The sequence below is a fragment of the Piliocolobus tephrosceles genome, chromosome 9 (assembly GCF_002776525.5).
Source record: "Piliocolobus tephrosceles isolate RC106 chromosome 9, ASM277652v3, whole genome shotgun sequence".
NCBI lineage: Eukaryota > Metazoa > Chordata > Mammalia > Primates > Cercopithecidae > Piliocolobus > Piliocolobus tephrosceles.
Genome location: NC_045442.1, coordinates 46,377,646 through 46,392,559, shown reverse-complemented (window position 1 = coordinate 46,392,559; position 14,914 = coordinate 46,377,646). Strand labels below are relative to the sequence as shown.

General features: G+C 39.8%; 1 protein-coding gene and 1 non-coding gene across 5 annotated transcripts in view; both read right to left on the bottom strand.

Annotated features, from left to right (window-relative positions):
* SGMS1 (sphingomyelin synthase 1) overlaps nt 1-14,914 on the bottom strand; it is a 318,863-nt gene that overhangs the window by 268,456 nt on the left and 35,493 nt on the right. For all 4 annotated transcript variants that reach the window (XM_023225165.1, XM_023225166.2, XM_023225163.2 and 1 more), the window contains exon 2: nt 13,959-14,053. The gene's annotated coding sequence lies outside the window, so the exon portion shown is untranslated. The remainder of the gene's footprint in view (nt 1-13,958; nt 14,054-14,914) is intronic.
* Nucleotides 14,448-14,508, bottom strand: LOC111551340. The gene has a single exon (XR_002734326.1). It is a non-coding gene; the product is annotated as a U7 small nuclear RNA (small nuclear RNA).

Genomic DNA, 14,914 nt, shown 5'->3' with positions numbered 1-14,914 from the left:
GCACGGGGAGTCCCATAATAGATAGAATATTTCATTCACGCTCTGTCTGAAGAACAATTTTTCCCATAGAAAAGCTGGGTACGTGAATTCTCAACTAGATGAGGGGCCTATTTATGACAATCTCAAATGACTAATGACAAGACTGTTGTCTGTCTCATAATAGCTCACAAATGTTTTGAATCAGAAAATCATCTATGTCATAAGTGCAACCCTTCATTGCCTGAGAGCACTTCTGATGTCACCCACTGCACCACAATGTATATACATAAGCTTCTGCCAACAGAAGTGTGTTAAAGAATCCAAATTATAATTGCCACACACAAAGTGCCAACACCACGGTGGCAAAAGAAAAGAATGTTAAGCAATGGTTGTCCTGTGGGCAACCATAAATCCACTTGGAAACTGTAAGTATTTGGTTCTTTCTTGGCTCTTTTATCGTGTCATCTATAAATACTGCATAGAGCTGGTACTTAAAGCCCTGGGAGTGAACTAGTTCTAGGCAAGATCAGAAACTAGTAGCTTCTACAAAGAATAGTGATAGTTTTCTTTTTCATAAAAAAAAGGTTTAGTTTCTTTGGCTGACCCTTAGAATTCAGTGGAGTCTTTTGGAAGACTCAGGCGGCTTCTGTTAAGCTAGGGGTAACTTGCTTGGGCTGGAGCTTTAAAAGTGCACTTGTGGCAGAGGCAGCAACCATGATGATCAACGGGGATGACACAGCTCAGGCAAACCCAAGCTGGGTGATAATCAGTTAATTTGTCATCTTCTGCATGGCTCCCTCTTAGCAATAAAAACCCTTGTCTATGTCTTCTAAGTAATGGACATAGCTCCTACAGTTCATTTCAATACCGTATACATTAGGAACAAGAAGACAGATTTTGAGAGCATGCAGAAGACATAAAACAAGTACAGAGAAAGGGAGGAGTAGCTAATTAAACAAACAAAAAAAGGGTCCCTTTCCTAATGTGCAAGAATTCATAATTTATTTATATTTAGTCCTTTTAAGAAACCCAACAAACATCCAGGCATCTCTGCAGTGCTGTCCTTCCTCTTAATTTTAGTGCAACCTGAAAATAATACAAAAAATTACCCCTAGATTGTTTGCGGCTTTAATAACAAGAGAGAAAGGAACTTTCTATATTTAGGAAACCTCTGAATCTGATTTCCTCAAAGGTTCATAGAGTAATAACAGGCCAATGCTTTTAAGTGGAAAGCAATTTCTCTGTTTTGCATACAGCCCTGTACATCCAAGGGGAAGTATCTTGGGCACGCTTCCATAGCAATCAGCATGAAAGCAGAGAAGCTTTCCTTTCCTTTCCCAGTGGTGAAGTTACAGCTATTAAAGGGCTGCTACTGCACAGAGCTGCGAAGCTTATGAAGGGGACCTCTGTTATCTAATCAGTGCCAGAGCCAGAAATGACCATCTTGGTTACTACACAATAACTAAGGCACTCATCTGAGGGGTTGTGCTCCAGTAAGCTAGAAGGAAGGATTGGTATTTGACAGAGGATACATCCAACATTCAGAAAAGGCAAGAAGCAACTGAGCTTATCACCTCAAGAAGCAGATCATGAAATAATCCAAGGTCAGTTAGCTTATAGTAAAAGAACCGCTCTGCTCTCCTAAAACTGACTAATTTTTGCAGAGACCTGCTATCAGAAAGGCTAACAGTAGCTTTTTACCTATTCTCTGATGGTCTGAGCCTGAATGCTTCGTTGAAGCATTTACAAGGGATCAAAATACAGCCCCGCTCACTTTGCTGTATTTATGTTCAGTCTCTTTAGCCTGCGGGAATGCCCTTTGTGTGTGGTCAAGGGCAAATGGCATTAAAACCTATTAATTCAGCTTTTCATGTAAGAAGACTTAATGTGTCAGCTGCATTGTAATCTAAGGATTATATGCTTACCCTTGGAAAATTCCTTTCAGGAACATCAATAAGGATTTTTTTTTCTACAATTCTTATTTTTTATCACAAGGCCCAATTATCATTTATAAATTTATTGGTATTTTAACACCTGAAAGAAAAGCTCTTAGCTGAGAAAAAGAAGCAGCTGCTGCACAGTTAGCAAGAAAGTCAAGATCTCTTCTGAGACCATCTAAATATATACCATGTTTTAAAAAATAAAAGAACACCACGCTAATGCTCACCACTGCAGGTATGTGTCTGAGCAAATGCCAGCGTTACACATTCTGACCTGGATTTTTTTTTTAAGACTTCTATATTGACTTCCAGTTAAAGACAGTGGATGAACACACATATTCAGCTCCTCTCCCTCCTAAAACCCCAATACCACAAAATCATTTCTTTTTAAATGCATAAATCTACAAGGACAAAGACAATAGGAGCAAAGATTAAAATGTTAAGCTTTTTAAAGCTGGAAATCTGATAGATGATAGCAACTAACTTAGGCCCAAAGAAGCCACATCTTCCAGTCTGTAAAGCCACATTCTTAATCATGAATGGACATTCAAAGATCATAAAGAAAATATCTAACATGAAGGACAGAAACAGAGGAAAAAAGCAACTTGACGGAAATAGAAAACATGCAAAAAAGCTTAAAAAATAATCATTAACCTCCTCAGAGAACTAAAAGAAAATACTTTCATGAAATAGTACGATTCTATACAATAAAAGCAATCAGAGAATTTAAAAACTGTCAGAAATTTTTTAAAAAAATTATAACAAACATGAAAAATTGAATAGAAGGATTACAAGGTAAACGTAGGAAATATCCTAAGAATACAGCTGAAAAGCAGATGTGAAAAGCAGAAGAAAAGGTAAGGCTGTCAGAAGGCAGTAAGTCAACATCTAATAGAATTCCAAAAAGAAAGAACAGAGAAAACAGAGGGGGGAATTCAACAATGATACATTTCAAGAAAATTTCTAAAAGTGAACGATTCAAGTTTCCAAGCAATGAAAATAGACCTCACCAAGGAATATTATGAAATTTCAGAACACTGAAAATAAAGAGAAGAACTAAAAACCCGAGAGAAAAAAAGGAAGAAAAATGAAGTCACCTACAAAGGACTGGGAGACAGTCTTAGCCTTCTCAAAATCAATACTAGATACTAAAAGATAATGAGCAATGTCTTCACCATTCTGAAGCTCAGTGATTTAAAACCTTTCTATCTCAGTGATTTAAAACAATTCTATCCCCAGCCATGCTATAAATTAAATGTGAAAGTGACAGTCTCAGATATATAACAACTCAAAAGTCTTACCTCCCATATGAAATTTTCTAGGACACTTCCAGAAAATGTGCTCCATCCAAATACAGGGGTAAACCAAGAAAGAAGAGAATATGGGATGAGGGAAATTGGGAATCCAATACATAGGTAAGATACAAGAAATTCCCAGAAAAGTATTAAAGAGAGGATCCCAAGATGTGGTGCACAGCAGGCCTAGAGAGCAAGTGGCAAGTGGTCTGGATTAGAGCAAAGCGTAAGACTCCAGGTAAGATTTCTCCAAGATGTAATTGATAAGATAGCTGATATGGCTTAAAATATTAAGAGGAAATTCACATAGAAGGCTGTTTGTGGTTAAAGTAGTGGTGAGTGCATAGAAAAACTTTAAAAGACACAATTACTAAATCCAAGGAAAACACAATTTGTGTGTGTGCAGAAAATTTAAAGTAATCGAACTATACTACATTACCCAGCACATCTGTGAATCCTGTTTACACACTGTAAACACCAGATAAGAAATGGTGGAGGAGGAAGAGAAACAAGCACAACAGGAACTTAAGTCTTTCGCAAGAGGCCTTGTGGAACTATGGAATCCTTTAAAAAAACAAAGGTGTATGACTGCAATAAAAACAAAACCTACAATTTAAAAAGAGACGACATTTACAAGCTATACCTAACATTTCTTTATTATACCACCTGACAACTTACAAATTACTTTCACAAGTGTCTAATCATTTAACATTTACCACAGCTCTGCAAGTTAGGGTCCCCGCCACCCCCCCGCAAACCCCCCAACCCTCACTTATAGAGACAAGGGAATCACCTCAGGGAAATTAAGTAACTTGATCAAAGTGACAGAACAACAAGGTGACAGACACAGGACTAGAGAGAGTAGGGCATGCAGAGGAGTGCGGGATTTACAATATGGTTGATATTAATGATGTGAGTGGGCAACTACAGAGAGATGAGCCAAATCGAGTTTTGGAGTTCAATGGCTCTCACACTTGAACATGCCTAAGAATCACTTGGAGTTCCATCTAGACAAAGTATGTGACGTAGTCAAGTTCATGAAAACAAAAAGCAGAATGGTTCCTACCAGGGGTTACAGGAGGGAGAGAAAGGGAGTTGTTTAACAGGTTTCAATGGGTATGAAGTTTCAGATTTGCAAGGTGAAAAAGTTCTGGAGATCTGTTGCACAACAATATGAACGTGCTTAACGCTAGTGAATCATACACTTAAAAACAGTTAAGATGGCAAATTTTATGTTGTTGGTTTTTACTACAATATTTTTTTAAAAAAGAATCACCTAGAAGACTTGTTAAAACACTGATCACTACACCCTACCCCCAGAATTTCAATTCAGTAGGTCTGGGTGGGGCCTGAGAATTTCTTCTTCTAACAAGTTACCTGATATTGCCATCCCAGGAACCAAATTTTAAGAGCTATTGCTCTAGTTCAAAAATATTCTCAGTACTGAATGCACAGCAACCTCCACTGAGACCCTAGACCAAGTAAACAAGAATGTAAGGGGTGGGGAGTTATGCAACTGCACATTCAGTGTTTTGAAAATCCCTCAGGGTGATTCTAATGTGCAGCCAGTGGTAGAGACCCTGGACTGGACACTGGCCACACCAGTCAGCAGTACAGTGTCTGTGATGCTAAGAGCAGACCTGTGCCACTCAGCCATATCCTGAGGCCACAGGTTATACCTCAATTTCCTCATCTATAGAATAATGATCACAGAATTCTGGAGAATATGAAATAGGATAACCAATGAAAGAACTGAGTGGTGCTTATCACATAATGAATAATAATGCTGTTGCTTTTGTTGCTGACATTACAGGAAATAAGGTTGACCTTGCTTTCTCAGATATAAAATGGGGTCAGGTTAAGGGCAATGAAGGAACTATTAATATTCAATCCCTGACCATGCAGCAAGGTAAAAGACTCCCAAGGAGCTAAGAACAAAATAAGTGGGATTACATCTAAGAATCTATTATAATTCCCACAAATATTTGGCAAACCTAGGATCATTTCTCTAGAATAAGTAGCTAATCCCTTTATTCTCTGAATAGGTGTTGCTCTTTGGAATATAAACGTCATTGTAAAGCCAGGTGTGGGAATCAATACTCAGATACCACATCCTCCATCTAAAGAAACAACAAAAACAATGAGATGTGTCCAGATAATGCAGGTAATGCAGGACTCACAGGTGAAGTTCTTAAAAACATCTACATGGTAAACAATGTCTTGTCAAAATAAATTGAAAACAAGACAAAGTGTAGAGGACTACGGACTACGGGCTCGCAAACGAGACATTCCCGATAAGTCCTGCTCTTGCAAACGAAGCAGGGCGTTCCCGGTAAGTCCTGCTCTTGCAAACGAAGCAGGGTGTTCCTTCCCTGCAAACAGGGAGGACAAAGGAGCCAGCTGCAAACAGCAGACCCTGGGGGCTCGTTTATGTGTAAACATCTTGAAAATCCAGAAAGTCAGGGAAAGGTCAGAAAAACAACAATGTGTCTTGTGACTTGGCAACATTCCACAAACGACTGTATAAAATAAAGCAGAGCACACGCCATTGCGGCGGCCGCCATGTTTGTCTTGTCTTGTGCTGTCTTGTGTGTTCATTCCTTTGTTTAGGAAACACGCAGACCCCAACACAAAGCCATGATCCATTTATGAAATATCTCAGACTCCCACATCCCAAGCACAGTGGCCGTCCTCAAGGAAACAGCTACTGCAGGGCAGAGCCTGTCCTGCAGTGAAGAAGCAGCTCTGGCCCTCCAGCAAGCTTTGTGAATGCTGAATGGCAAAAACCATTTTTCCTCAAAAGCACAGCAGAGAGCACCAAAATTGTGTTTTCTGCTAAGTTTTTCCTTGCTTTCATAACTGCATAGCTTAGGAGCGTATCAGAGATTACTCACAAATACTTTAAGCTTTCAGTGTCCTGAGTCCACAGTAAGTAATACTTACTTAATGAAGAAATCACTGTTGTCCTCAGAGAGCAACAAGACCCTCCCTAGATGTCTGGGCCATACCAACATCTGAGTCTCGAGAAAAAAAATCTCCTTCATTAAGTCATTTGAATAATTTCCCCATAAAACATTCTCAACAACTGTAGGAAAATATTCCTAATGAGGAAAATGGCATCTGTTTGTAGACAGAACTTGCTGGTGGTTATGAGAGCAGCACTCTGCAGTGGTCCAAACCTCTCAGAGTCAGTAATTCTGTCCTCACACCATATTGACGGGTTCAAGTCACCTCCCGACCACAAAAAGCTTTGTCTCCTCTGAAACTCAGAATACTGGATCTGATTAAACCATCAGCAAACATTTCCCAAGCAAGTGCCCACCCTGGATATGGTTGATTTTCCCAAGCATGTGCCCAGCAGGATGGAACAATTTCTTCTTAGGAATGTTCCCTTAAATGTTCCTGGGGGCACCCTTCATGCGGGAAGCTAAGGCCAACATTCAAGTTGAAGAAACAATCTTATTCAAGTACAAGAAACACTGCCTTTCTTGTACACACAGGCTTGCTTTCTAGTGCTTTTTCCCTCTCTGCTTCCTTCATTTATTACTAACCCAAATGCCCCACAATCATAACACAGAGGCAAGTGTGGGTACAGGGAAGAAGTCAGGTCCAAACCAGTGTTGACTCTTACAGGACGTGTGAGTCTGAACGTCCTCGTCTGTCAAATGAAGAGGACACTTGCTTCCCTGCCAGCAGAACAACTTTAAAGTTTAACAGTAATAACAAGGGATAGAGAGGCTAGCGTGCATGAGGCACTATTCTAAGTGCCCTGCAAATGCCCATTAATTTGATCCTTCTCAGAACTCTTTTAGGTAAATACCTTTATCCCCATTGCACATCTGAGAAAATTGAGATACAAAGAGGTTAAGTAATTGGTCAAAAGCTCATGCAAGCTAATAACTGAATCTAGTCTAGCCCCAGAATCCATGTTTTTATCACTTCTTTATGCTGCCTCCCCAATACCTCCAAAGGTCAAACAAGAATACACCTGAAAATGCTTTTCAAACCACTATAAGATACATTAATAATAATCATAATAATCAGTGTACCTCCCAGCACCCCCAATCCTCTTGGTAACTGCCATGATTCACCTCCACAGGGAACCATTCCCAGCTATCATCAATTTATGCTTCATCTTCTGCAGAAGATGTGCTGACCTCAGGCCCTGGAGTGAAGCACATGATCTGGCTATCCAATCGGAACAGGCCAATATCCCTGGCCAGAGCCACTGGTCCAGCAGGAGGCACATGACTCATCATGACCAGGAAGGTTGTTTGTAATTAAGCAAACCTGAAGCTGCTAGAAGTCTCCCTTCAGAGCCCAAAAACATGTAGCCAAGATGAATCCTCATGACATCATTTTGATCCTTAGTCTAGCCCCTCCTGAAGGCAGATCCAATCCTTAGATTTGCAATTACTTAAGCCCATGGATTTTTTCACTTGAGACAGTTTGAATTGGGTTTTCTGTCACTTGCAACCAAGGCACTCTGTTCTATCAAGCTATATTTACCTATACCTTCAATACTTTCTCCTCTCTAAAAATAAAACTTGAGGACTATTAAAGTAAATTTTAATTGGTTAGTCTTGACAAAGCAATATTCTGAGGCTGGACTTCCTGACAAGATAACTCCACATTATTTAGAACAGACTTCATTTTTCCCAATGCCACAGAACAAGGGATTTGGCCTATCATAAAATTTGTTTCAGAAAATTTCATTTTTAATAAAAAGAACTAAGCCTACAGTTTCCAGCTTTGTAAGAAAACAACTGTGATATTTATTTTCTCAGCCTTCTCAATTCTTGTTTTTCCTCTAAACAACTATCTATATAGAATTACTAAAAATAATAGGATTGAATTCTTTAAAACATTTTAAACACCAAAAGTAGAAGACATGAATGGCTATAAATCATTTCGTCCTCCTGAAGAAGATTGGCCGGGAGCAGTGGCTCACACCTCTATTCCCAGCACTTTGGGAGGCCAAGAGGGGAGGATCACGTGGTCAGGAGTTCAAGACCAGCCTGGCCAATATAGTGAAACCCCATCTCTACTAAAAATACAAAAAATTAGCCGGGCATGGTGGCAGGTGCCTTTAATCCCAGCTACTCGGGAGGCTGAAGCAGGAGAATCGCTTGAACCCAGGAGGCAGAGGTTGTAGTGAGTGGAGATCGTGCCACTGCACTCCAGCCTGGGCGACAGTGGGAGACTCTGTCTCAAAAAAAAAAAAAAAAAAAAGAAGATCAACTACACCTTAACTTTATTAATTTTGACAATAAACCAGTTTGGAGTTTTCATCACATTCATTAAGCTATTCATTGTACCAGTTCACATTCCTTCCCTGTGGTTTCTTCAGAAGCCTAAGATTTCAGAGGAAAGCACTGTGGGTCACCCAGATTACTGCCTCAAAAGGTGACAAACAGCATCCCATTTGATGTCTGATGGATCCCAAATCCATGTGTAAGTATGACCAGGGCTTCCTGCATTTCACATCTTTGAATTACCGCACATAGCTAAATAACTGCAACTACAATATCCAAACAAATTCCCACTTCCTGAAAGACCTCTCAGGCTGGAAGAAGGCAATGATGCAGCCATCGTGGCTGAAGATGGCTCACTGATATTGTTTAACTTGCTTCCTTTACATTGGTCTGAGGACAGTCTAGGGGTGGTGAATGGGCAGTCACTCACAGCCCCAGTGTTCACCCATAATACATATACAAGCACATATGAAAATGCTACACAGGTTTAAAAGACGTTAAAAACAAGTTTCAAATTCCTTATTGTAAAAAAAACTTCTATATTTTATATGTTCATTACAATGCACCTATATCCTCCTATTAAGAAGAAACAAACTTTTATGACTTTGATAAGCAAATAGATAAGCACACGAACAGAGACAGATTAATTTGTTATGTTGCACTCCCAACTTTATTATCCAAACTCTATTAACTTGGTTGGCTGTTGTTTCTTTTGAGGTTTATTATTAAAGTAGCACAAGACTGGCCGTCCGCTTGGCTTGCTTTAGTAAGCACTTCAAAACCCATCAGCCCTTCTCCAGACATGGCTACCTTCAAACACTCTGGCATTACCATATGTAAACAATTAGGACATTTAAAACTACAGTAATTGTGCAAACATCACATTACATCCTCTTCATTACTGAAGCAAAAAATCAAATTATGTAGAGTGTTTATCAAGTTTATAAAATTAATAAAGATAGCTGACATAGTAGTTTCAAATTGAGGATGTGTAGTTCATTTCCATATTATACTTCTTATTCTAAAAACTGCTATGCTGAGAATAAGCCCCATGTGGTTGATGCACACGGAAATGCACTACCTGCATAACTAGAAGAGCTGACCGGGGATGCCCCCACACCACGACGTCATATTTTTGATTTATAGAAAGCACAATCATAAAATGGAATTTCAAATTCATAGGAGACTCTTTTACTAACTTGATCTTAACCAAAAGGCCAAGAAGTGATAGAAGAGCCTCTCTTAAACTCCTCAAGACCAAGAACCATATCTGATTATCACTATTTTATGCCTGAAATACAATAGGCACTCTGTAAATATGCGTTGGATGAATACATGAATGAGAACATTAACACTAAATTTAATGGGCTCAGCTTATTACATGACTACAGAGGTTATGATTACTATGTCCTTGCTTTTATGAAGTAAAGCAGGAGTTGGCAAACTTTTTTATAAAGGGCTAGATGGTAAATATTTTAGGCTTTGTAAGCCATATGGCCACTGTTGCAAATAATCAAACCTGGTCTCTTTTGCAACTATTCAACTCTGCAGTTTTAGCAAAATATGCAAACAAATGAGCATGATTTTTTGAATAAAATTTTATTTATAAAAACAGAATTTGCCCATAAAAACACCCAAATCCTCTGAGGAGCACTTTCTTATTATATAATGAAGACTCTACTCTCTAAAGGTTGGAAAGTGGTGAACTTGCTAAATTGAGTTGGACAGAGTTTGTTGGGCTGATATTTGGGCAGAGGATATATATGTGTTCTCCACCATGCCCATCACTCCTTATAAGCAACCTCATTCATTTCAGTCACGTTACCAGCCTGGTCCGTGTAAGCCTCTGAATTTACACCCCTGAACTCTACAGTACAGCTGGCTTCCAGGGATGTTGCCCACAGCCACACCTGTGAATTGATAACTGTACTACAGGCTCCTCAAGGGCAAGCCCAAAATATTCAACTCTTTGCCCCTCACCTAACACTTAATATCAACACCTAATGAACTTTAAATATTCATCGATTGCCTGTTGTTTGATATGTTCTGCACAGTTTCCTTGGAGGGGCTGTAGAGACAGTAATAATAGCAGAGAAGAGGACGTAGAAAACATGTGCCAGTAGGGAACGACGTGAGAAGGGACATGGTGTGTCACAGGAAGAGCAGCAGGAATCAGCACAGGACTGATGAAACCACACCCAATTCTCCCAAGTGTGTCTCAATCTTCTCGCTGCTGTCTGGATTCCTCCCTCATATCACAGCAGAAGCTGGGCACAACCTGGTACTACCTCCACTATAACCATGATGAGGAGAAAACCTTGTTTAATTCCCATTTCCTCTGGAGGATGCCCTGGATGGGTAAACCCAAACAATTACCCACCTCCAGTAAAATAAATAAATAGCTATGTTCTCCCACAATGGAATGCTCTATAGCAATGAAAATGAGTAATATAACTAAACTATATGCAATAATATGCAGGAATCTAATATGTTGTTGAATGAGAGAAGCCAGACACGAAAGAGTACAATCTGCGTTATATATTACGCATACACACACACAAAGAAAAGACATATGCAAAACTAATTTATGCTCCTAGAAGTCAAGAGAGTAGTCATCCATGGAGCAAGGGTACAGTTGACTCTTGAACAACACTGGCTTGAACTGTAAGGGGCCACTTAAAGGCAGATTTTTTTCAATAAACACATTAGAAAATTTTTTGGAGATTTGCAACAATTTGAAAAAACTCACAGATAAACCACAGAGCCTAGAAATAGAAAAAAAAAAAAAATAAGGAAATGTGAGGTATGCTGTGAATGCATAAAATATATGTCGTTGGTCGGGCGCAGTGGCTCACACCTGTAATTCCAGCAGTTTGGGAGGCCGAGGCGGGTGGATCACCAGGTCAGGAGTTCGAGACCAGCCTGGCCAATATGGTGAAACCCCACCTCTACTAAAAATACAAAAATTAGCCCAGCGTGGTGGCACGTGCCTGTAATCCCAGCTACTCGGGAGGAAGAATCGCTTGAACCCGGGGGGTGGAGGTTGCAGTGAGCCGAGATTGTGCCACTGCACTCCAGCCTGGGCAACAGAGCAAGACTCTGTCTCAAAAAATGTGTGTGTGTGTGTGTGTGTGTGTGTCATTATGTAGTAAGTCAGTAAGGCTTCCAGTCAATAGTAGGCTATTAGTAGTTACATTTTCAGGGAGACAAAATTTTACTTGGATTTTCAACTGCACCCCTAATCCCCAAACTATTTAAGAGTCAACTGAGGTGTCTAAAAGGAAGCATGAGATTGTGTTAGTCATGCTCTATTTCTTAATCTGGGTGCTGGTTACATGGATGTGTTCAATCTGTGGAGTTATATTGAGCTATATACTTATAATATGTCTATTTTCTGTATGTATCTTCTACTTCAGTAGAAAGTTTTTTTAAATCACCATATCTCAGTGGTGTAGGACTAGACAGGGCCCCATATGTCTTCCCTTCATTCATCCTTCAAAAAGTCCCCTTTGCCTCACGTGGAGTCCCACTCACTCCTCCTCGTCTTTTCAAAGCATAACCATACAGAGGCCAAAGAATAAAAAAGCAAACTCAATCATTCTGAGCTACCCATGATTCCAGACACAACTCCTTCTGAATCCCAGTATCTTTTGAAGAACTTTTACTGCTATCACTGACCTTTTGTTCTAAATCAGAAATGAGAGTATAAGAAGCCACTGCTGCCCTCAATGGCTCACTTAAATAGACTTCCTTTAAAATATGCTCTAAATAGGCAACCTTATATACACAAATGTCTGTAAAGCAATACTTAGATACACAGGGACCACCTGAGGAAGATACCATAAATAAATAGTAACTGAGATTGGAAAGGAGAACAGTCGACAGCCATCTTGCAAAAACCACAGATAACTGATGGTGTAATTGGCTATAACGCATAACAATCTATAACTGTAATCATAGCTGAACATGTCTTTGAGATTTTAAGTAAAGTTTCAATGTAGGTACTCAAATTATGAGGCTGGAAATCATTTTTAATCTCTGTAATGCTGATTTTAATATATTAACCTATATGACCTCAACTTCACAGTACCACTCATATTCTTTCCACATTCTCCTACAAGTTTAGGTTTAAAACATCAACTAAGACCTTTGATAACATTGGAGCACAGAGACTGGTCTACTGTTTTTTTTTTTTTTTTTTTGAGACAGGGTCCCACTCTGTCACCCAGACTGGACTGCAGAGGCACAATCTCGGCTCACCACAACCTCCACCTCCCAGGCTCAAGTGACTCTCCTGCCTCAGTCTCCCGAGTAGCTGGGATTGCTGGCACATGCCACTACCGCTCAGCTAATTTTTGTATTTTTAGTAGAGACAGGGTTTCACTATGTTGGCCAGGCTGGTCTTGAACTCCTGACTTCAAATGATACACCCACCTTGGCCTCCCAAAGTGCTGGGATTACAGGCATGAGCCACCAGGCCCAGCCCTGGTCTACTTGTGAATCCTGATCAGGGAGAAGGTGAGGCTGGTGATCAGAGCCAATGACCTAAACTTGAAACATCAGCCACGGCAGGGACGGGTAGATTACATAATCACACACAGAGGAAGAGAGAGAGAGAGAGAGTGGGACTCACTGTCGCCCAGCCTGGAGTACAGTGGCATAATCATAGCTGACTATACCCTCCAACTCCTGGGCTCAAGTGATCCTCCCACCTCAACCTCCCAAGTAGCTAGGACTATAGGCATGTGCCACCATGACTGGCTAAATTTTTAATTTTTTGTAGACAGGTTCTTGCTATTAAAAATGGTTTTGGGTTTTGTTTTTTGAGACAGGGTCTTGTCTGTTACCCAGGCTGGAGTGCGATGGCTCCATCACAGCTCACTGCAGCCTCGACTTTGTGGGCTCAAGTGATCCTCCAACCTCAGCCTGCTGAATAGCTGGGACCACAGGTGTGCCCCACCATGCCCAGCTAATGTTTTTTGTATTTTTTCTAGAGACGGGTCTCACCTTGTTGCCTAGGCTGATTTTGAACTCCTGGGCTCAAGCGATCCATTTCCCTCAACCTCCCAAACTGCCCGGATTACAGGCATGAGCCACTACACCTGTCCTAAAAATGTTTTTAATCTGACTTTATTTGTATCAACAATGAAGGAAGCATAACTCAGTTACACACTTCAGTACAAAACTATAAATTTAATTAAATGGTTCTGCGTCACATAGTTCTAAGATGTCTTTCAGGGGAGAATATCCTTATTTGTAAGAGCTGCATCCCAAGAATTTAGGAAAAAATGTCATGATGTCTGCAACTTCCACATGTTTCAGCTAAAAAATGTACAAACATATACACATACCAAAAAATGTGACAAAATGCTAATAACTGTTAAAGCTAAGGTGTGGATACGCAGGAACTCATTGTACGTTCTCTTAACTCTCTTCAGTAAGGTTGAAAATGTTTTATGATAAAAAGCTGCATAGAAATATTTACTTACCTTTCAAGTGATGGCTGTCTTCTTTCTCCTGATCAAAAATGAATGACTAAATATGCCCACAAGCCCATTCAGGGATCGTACACGCTGTCTTCATGCTGCAAGAATAAGCAAAGCAACATACATGTTATCACCAAGAATTTTTACTGTTAATATTATTTCAGTTGAGAACATGTTCTTAATATATAAGCCTCTAAGTTAAAATACTGCCACAATTTTTTAATAGGGGAAAAAGTGAAAAAAGAAAAAATAATCCCATCACATACTGAATGTGGGGAACGACTGTCAGCCCCACCCACTCTAGGAAATTTTGGGATAAAGGAATTCCTCTGTAAGTTTCTTTTTTTTTTCCCTCCAACTTTATTGAAGTATGATTGACAAAAATTATATATATTTAGGTGTACAAGGTGATGGTTTTATATATGTATACATTGTGAAATGATTGCCACAAACTACTTAACGTATCTATCACCTCATACAATTCCCTTTTCTTTGAGTTTTCTAGTAAAAACCAGAAAACTTGCTAGATAAATTCTAAAAGATTCATACAGTGTAGTTACCATTTGTGTGTGTGTGATGAGAACACATAAGGTCTACTGTCATAGCAAGTCAAATATACATTATTATTCCTGATAGTCACCATGCATTAGGTCTTCATCTTACAGCTGAAGGTTTGCCTCAGTTCCTGTCGAATCACAGCAATTTCAGGGCAGTGATGTAGCCCAAACATCCACTCTAACAAAAACTGGAGCTTCAATGACTTGAGCTTTACTTTGACCTTGGATTTCTGAGACCACACTTAGAAGGCATCCATGTACCCACCTAGAACCACACAGGAATTGCTGAACCTCTTCAAATCCTTTCCAGCAAAGGTATTCAGATCCCATCTACAGTACACTCAACTACAATACACACAAGTTTGTGGCAAAATGGTATCGTGGCCTGATAGTCATATTCCT